This window comes from Mirounga angustirostris, unplaced genomic scaffold (assembly GCF_029215605.1).
Source record: "Mirounga angustirostris isolate CCGP_5_RB_7025 unplaced genomic scaffold, mMirAng1.0.hap1 SCAF_2, whole genome shotgun sequence".
NCBI lineage: Eukaryota > Metazoa > Chordata > Mammalia > Carnivora > Phocidae > Mirounga > Mirounga angustirostris.
The window spans coordinates 95814135-95821209 of NW_026991710.1; the positions used below are offsets into that span (position 1 = coordinate 95814135).

The 7075-nt window shown below is 35.7% G+C and overlaps 1 pseudogene; it reads left to right on the forward strand.

Moving 5' to 3' along the window:
• The first annotated feature begins 598 nt into the window (after positions 1-598).
• On the forward strand, positions 599-1315 carry LOC123847551 (protein MEMO1-like; annotated as a pseudogene).
• Positions 1316-7075: the final 5760 nt, after the last annotated feature.

Here is a 7075-nt window from a genome sequence, read left to right on the forward strand (position 1 = left end):
ACTGTGTATCAACTTGGCTGGGCCATGGTGCCCAGGTGTGTGGTCAAACATTTTGGATTTTTCTGTGCAGTCTTTTGGCTGAGATTAATATTTAAATCTGTTGGGCACTGTGGGGGAGGCTGGAGAAAGCATTGAGTCGGGGCCAAGACCAGGGCTTTCCTGGCTCCAGTGAAACCACTGTGGGCCCCATCTTTCGGCGGTCCCAGGAGTTTGTGATGACTGTTGCTACTGCCCCCACCGCCACCACTCAGGCTGCTATCTCCTGCCTCCTTCTCTTCCTCCTCCTCCTCGCTCTGGACCAATCTCCTCCATGCTGCAGCCTGCTCCAGGCTGGGCCCTCGATGTTTTGTCCCCTTGCCAAACTGCTGCTGCTGCTGTTGCCTCCCCGTTCATTCTCATACATCGTTCATCATAGATAGGTGGCAGAGGCACCAAGTTGTTCAACACAATGGTCTGATGGCAAGCCAGTCACTCTGCACACTGGTGCACAGCCTCAGAACCACGGGGGAATGCAGAGCTAGAAGGTTGGCTTTCATAAGTGCAGTCTACAAAAAGACTTGCTAAAGCCATTATTGCACCTCATGCAGGATATACTGTGGGTCTTGTGCTATTCATGCTTACAAGCAAGTGGATCCATCTATTACCCAGAGAATTTTCTGCCTGTGGCCTTCTCATCATATGCCCCTCTTTCAGTGTGCACTTTCCAGGGTGGGTATCTATATTTATATCTATCTATATCTATCTATTTATCTATCTAATCTATGACCTTCGTATTGACCAAAAGATTTACAGAGAACTATGGAAGATAGGGATATTTGAATGAATGTCTCTGCAGACAGATGAAGATGAACACAGTACTGAAATGCATTTGCCTTATATTATAAAGCCATGGAAAGCCACGGGGATGATTTTATCATTAATCCTGTGTTGGAGCTCTGAGTGAGTCAAAAGAACAGGAATTTGGAAAACTCTTCAGTAAATACCTAGCAGATCCTAGTAATCTCTTTGTGGTTTCTTCTATTTCTGCCAGTGGGGTCAAAACTTCCCTTACAGTTACTATGATGAATCCCATGGAGAGATTTATAGATTCTTTGAACATCTAGATAAAATGGGCATGAGTATTATAGGACAATTAGATCCTGTATCTTTTAGCAATTACTTGAAGAAATACCAGAATACTGTATGTGGAAGACATCCCATTGGGGTCTTATTAAATGCTATCACAGAGCTCCAAAAGAATGCCCAGTCAAGCCAGTGTAGAAACTGGTGAGACAATTCAGTGAGTTATGCAGTAGGAGCACTCAAGGTCCACTGAAACTGAATCCTCAGGGATGCCACCTGCACATACTTATTCTCTGCCCTTACCAGATACTTGTCCTGGTTTAGGGGGATTCTGACACCTCAAACCAATAGAAGTTTCTTCTCCTCTTTCCCTTTCTTTACTTTTTTTTAAAGATTTTATTTATTTTAGAGATAGAGAGGGAGACAGCATAAGAAGGGGCAGGAACAGAGAGAGAGGGACAAGGAGACTCCACACTGAGTGCAAAGCCCAATGCGGGACTCAATCCCTCAACTACCAAGATCAGGACCTGAGACAAAATCAAGAGTGGGATGCTTAACCTGAGCCACCCAGGAGCACCACTTCTCTTCTTTTCTAGTAGTTGTTGACCTTCCTTAATTTCAACTCATTAAAAAATGTTTTATAGTAGAAGGAAGGATGACATCAAAATATTTTGATCAAAAAAGATGGCAGGGGCACCTGGGTGGCTCTCTCAGTTAAGCGTGGACTCTTGATTTCACCTCAGGTCATGATCTCAGGGTCGTGAGATCAAGCCCCAGATTGGGTTCTGCTTGAGAGTCTCTCTTTCCCTCTGCTCCTTGCCCTCCACTCTCTCTAAATAAATAAATAAATTAATTAATTAATTAAAAAAAATAAGATGGCAATGTAAAGGCCCAGTTGTGGGAAACACTTTTTTGAAAATGACTTGTAAAGTATTTACCATATCCTAAATTTCCACTCTTTCCAGACTTGTACACATATATTCCACTTTGAGGATAGTTTTGTAAATTGTGCACAAACAAAAAGATGGAAGCTTTTTAATAAAGAAATTGCTTTTATAAATGATCTGTATTAGAATATAATAAATCTCTAGTTATAGTCAATTATTATCCATGTTGTACAACAGACACCTTCTATTTTAGTTGCTAATAAAGGGCTACACAACTTAAAAAAAAATAAATCTGTGGACTTTGGATAAAAGAGATTTCCCTCCATAATGTAGGTGGCCCTCATTGAATTAGCTGAAGTCCCACAAAGAACAAAAGAGTTACCTCTCCTGAGCGAGAGGGAATTCTGCTAATGGATGGCCTTCAGACTTTAACTGCAACAAGGTGCTTTCTTGAATCTCTATGGCCTTCAGACCTAAATTGCACATTTTGGTCTTGCCAGCCTCCATAATCATGTGAGACAATTCCTTAAAATAAATCTTTATTTGTATCCACATCCTGTTCTGTTTCTCGGGAGAATGATGACAAATAAAATTTTTTAAGTTAAGTTCATAAGCCATTCATTATTTTATATATCACTGTTCTTTCTAAATATTAGTAATTGTTGATGGACACATGGTAGTAATATTGGTGTAAGGGTCATTTTTGTAGCTTCTATTGAAAAACTCCAAGCACTTTTTCATATGCATTGATATATCACTTTTAAAACTTCTAGGTATTTAAAATATAAAATATATTCCTCATATATTACAATATGGGCAGACGAAGAAGTTAAGCAATGAAAGATTAGGAATCTTGGAACAAGGTCGTAAACTTAGATTTTGATATTTTAGAATTTGAGTTCACATTTCTGACTTCCAGATCAGTGGTGGTTTATCTGCCTTATTGTATTTTCTCTCAGTTTAACTTTAGTAGAGAAGTTGCATGCAAATTATTCTCTGTGGAAAAAATAAAAAATCTGTGCTATTTAATCTTGATGGCTATTTTAACTATTTTTAGAGAATTGCCTAAAGTTACTATATTTTCTCATATATTTCCTTAAAATGAAATGTATCTTTCAGAAATGTTCAATAATCTCTTTAATGCTATACTATTTAGTGCATTAATGAGCACTTTAATCATGCAATTTTAATTCTTTTCATCTCTGGTAATGATCTTATTATCTATATACATATTAATGAATTTCTTTCTAGTAATGATCTACTTTATGGACTATTTAAATTTAAGGATATATAATATATTTTAAATATGTCATTAATACAAAGCTTCTAATTTTTTTTGTAGTAAATTAATTTATTCAACTATACTAGTTAATCTTTGAATTGGTTTTCAAAGATTTTCTACAGGAATAACTACATAATAATCAGTTTGGGATGAAAATGCATATATTTCCTTGGAACCAGCAAAGTGCTAGTTTATTTACATAGTTACAGAGGTAATTCTTTTCCTCAAAGAATGCACAGAATGATCAGATTGTCAACATGAATTTACTAGTAGAGTCCAAACAGTGATCTATAATAAGGGAGCTAAATTAGAAGTATTGATGTTCTTCCAAAATTTCTATAATTTAATTTAATATTTTCTATTTTGTTAAATTATATTTAAATGAAAGGAATAAAACAAGATAAATAATAAAGGGCAAAGGAAAACATTGCTATTTTAAGTATGAAATTATTACAGAATATATGAGATTTTTAGATATCCAATTACTTATATTGTATGAATAGATAGACTTTGAGCTTTATTTGTGATTGGTTTATCATTGGTAATGTAAACATTTATACGTCTCATGACTAAATAATATGTATCTTTCCCTCAATTCTGATTCAAATATGTTGGTTTGGGTATAACACAAATTTTAAGGAAATCAGTGACATTTTTGCCACTCTTGGTCATAGTGTCTCTTTTGGACAGAGATACTAAAGTTTAAGTGTAATCTCTTCCTCATAGAAAAGTCAGACTTGTGCCATAATGTCCAGTCCCAAGAAGTAAAAAATATTTTTACCTGTAGTTCAGGCTGATTCTAATATACCTTTTATCAAAAGAAGACATTTTATGTACCTCACGTTAAAGTTCTATTTTTTTCTATGATGAATTTATTTACTTGACTCCCCACCTTTTTTTTTGTTAAAGTCAGTTTAAACTTACTGTTATGGACCCAAGTTAACTTAATTCACTTGATGCTAGTGCAACTGATTTTAAATCTATTCAGTCTTGATAGCATCTAGACTTATAACTTGCTAGGGTTTACTTGTGACAATTCATATTATCTTCTACCCCACTTCTGTGGTGTTTGTTCCATGGTAAAGGGGCTCAAGCTAAATAAATTTTCTCTCTGACCCAAGCGCTTTTGCTAATGTGATGTTCTAGAAGACACTTCTGTAATTTTGTGTGGCAATTACAATAGTGAGTGTCCTGACTCTTTTTCTAATCAAATTCAATTAATACAGATATGAAGATAGTATCAGTTTAATACATATTTGTAGATTTACTTTAAAAAGAGTCACTGAATTCAAACAAATCTAAAGATAAATATTAGTGGAATGTTGATGAATAGTGGTGTTAATTATTCTCACTTAATTTCCTTTGCCCAAGTACTCTCCTGGTTGGGTCTCACTCTCTCTCTCTCTTTTTTTTTTCTCACTTGCGTATTAATCTGTCCTGAACTAATTCTGATTGACCTCCAAAATAGTAAAACTGAATGATGCCTTAATTAGGTGTCACAGATTCTTTTTTTTAAGATATATTTATTTATTTGAAAGAGAGTGCACATGAGCAGGAGGGGCAGAGGGAGGTGCAGAGAGAACCTCAAGCAGACTACAAGATCAGCTCAGAGCCCAACGTGGGGCTGGATCTTCAAGACCCTGAGATCATGACTTGAGCCCGACGCTTAAGGAACTGCACCACCCAGGCGCCTATAGGTGTTACTGATTCTAACCCCAGTTTGTAACTACTGTGCTATTACCCAATGGTGACCACTAAAATCTTTAATCATTCATATAATGGTTAATTCTATGTGTCAACTTGATTGAATCACTGAGTTCCCAGATACTTGACGAGACATTACTTCTGGGTATGTTTGTGAGCGTGTTTCTGCATGCAATTAGCATTTGAATTGGTGAGCTGAGTAGAGCAGATTGCTTTACCTACTGTGAGTAGTTACTATTCAATTCACTGAAAACCTGAATAACACTAGTCAGGGTAAGAGAGAATTTGCTCTCTCATCCTGATTGTGTGAGCTGGAAGTTAGTCTTTCCCTGCCTTCAGACTGCTATTTACCCCATCAGTGCCCTGTTTCTCAGAACTATAATACCAGCTTTCTTGGGTCTCCAGTTTGCAGATGTTTAATGACAGAGCCACCCAGGCGCCCCTATTACTTTTATTACTTATTCTCCAGTAACAAGTGTAGAACAAGCTGTATGAATCAGGTTAGCCTTAGTTCCATTACAGGACTTAGCTCTCAAAGAACTTATTTTCTCCCCTGCATATTAGAGAACATAAAAAGGAACAGTTTTTTTTTTTTTTTTCTAGAGTTTTAATCTCACCTTCTTTTCTATTTTTCTTTTCTTCACCCAGAACAACCTTCTTGTAGTCTTATTTTATTTGTTAATGTTTTTTGCTTTCCTCTGTCATACATTTTATCTGATTATAGACTAATGAAGGCAATACGATTAAATGGACACTTTATTGTTCTGCAAACTGGGTATATAATATTTCAATGTTATTTACTTAATAATTGCCAAATACTTTTCTGATATCTGGGTCATATCAGGAAACAACAATAAAAAATATACAGACTCTTCTGAAGATGACATTCAAATGGGAGAGATATAAACCATGAACAAAAACATAACAAATAAAGAAATGATAAGGTGTAGTGGAAGATAAGAACTATGGGAAAAATATATTAAAATATGTTAAGGGAGTTAAGGAGTATAGGTTTACCATTTTAAATAAGGTAATGAGGGTAGGCTTCAAGGTAAAGGTAATATTTGAACAAAGACTTGATGGAGTTGAGGGGATTGGTTTTGTAGATCTGAAGGAAAAATTCTTTAGCAGAGATGAATAGCCAGAGCAAAGCCCTAATGAGGAAGAATATCATGTGTGTTATAAGAACAAAAAGTCTCATGCAAAGTAGGCCAGGACAATAGTAGTAGGGGATAGGATGTCAAAATAGGACATTTCTGAAGAACTAATTTATCAATAACTGCACAGGACATCAGATGTAAACTTTGACTCTCCAGGACAAATTAGGACATAAGGTCACCCTAATTGTAGGCTATCATAACAACTTTATCTTTTATAATGAGGAAAAGAAAAGTCATTGCAGAGTTTTGAGTTTGTAGATTACATAATCTGACTTGAGCTTCTTAAATAGCTGCTACACAATAAATATTATTTGAATGAATGACAGATTACTCTGGATGCTGAGTTGTTAGTAAACTCTAAGGGAATGGTGATGGTGGTGTGGATATGAAAGCAGGAGACCAGTTAGGATATGTTATAGTATAATCCAGGTAAAAGACTATGCTTGAACAATGGTTATAGCTATGGAAATAGTGAAACATGGTTAAATTTTGGAGGTAGGACCTGAAATATTTCTTGATGGATTGGATAAAACACAGGAAAGAAGAGCCATAAATATGTCCAAGTTCTTAGGTTTAAGGAGACCATTAAGTGGTATATGAGAGATTGTAGATCTAATAGGTAGGTGGAACAAACATCAGAAGTTTCATCTTAAATTTTTATTAGCCAAGTGGAAATGTTGAGTAGGTAGTTAGATAACTTCTGTCTCTGGTTAGGTAGATATATACTGAAATTAAAAGATAATAATAACTTAGAAGTGGTATGGGATGGTTTATAAAAGCCATAAGACTAAATGAGATTACTAAGACTGTAAGTAGAGAAGAGAAGAGGATTGAGTATCAAGATCTTTCCATAATTTTTTATTCAATAATTATTTGTTATGCCAAAAAAAAGGAAGAATGAGAAAAAAGGGGAACCTGGGTGGCTCAGTTTGTTGAGCAGCTGCCTTCATCTCAGGTCATGATCCCAGGGTCCTGGGATC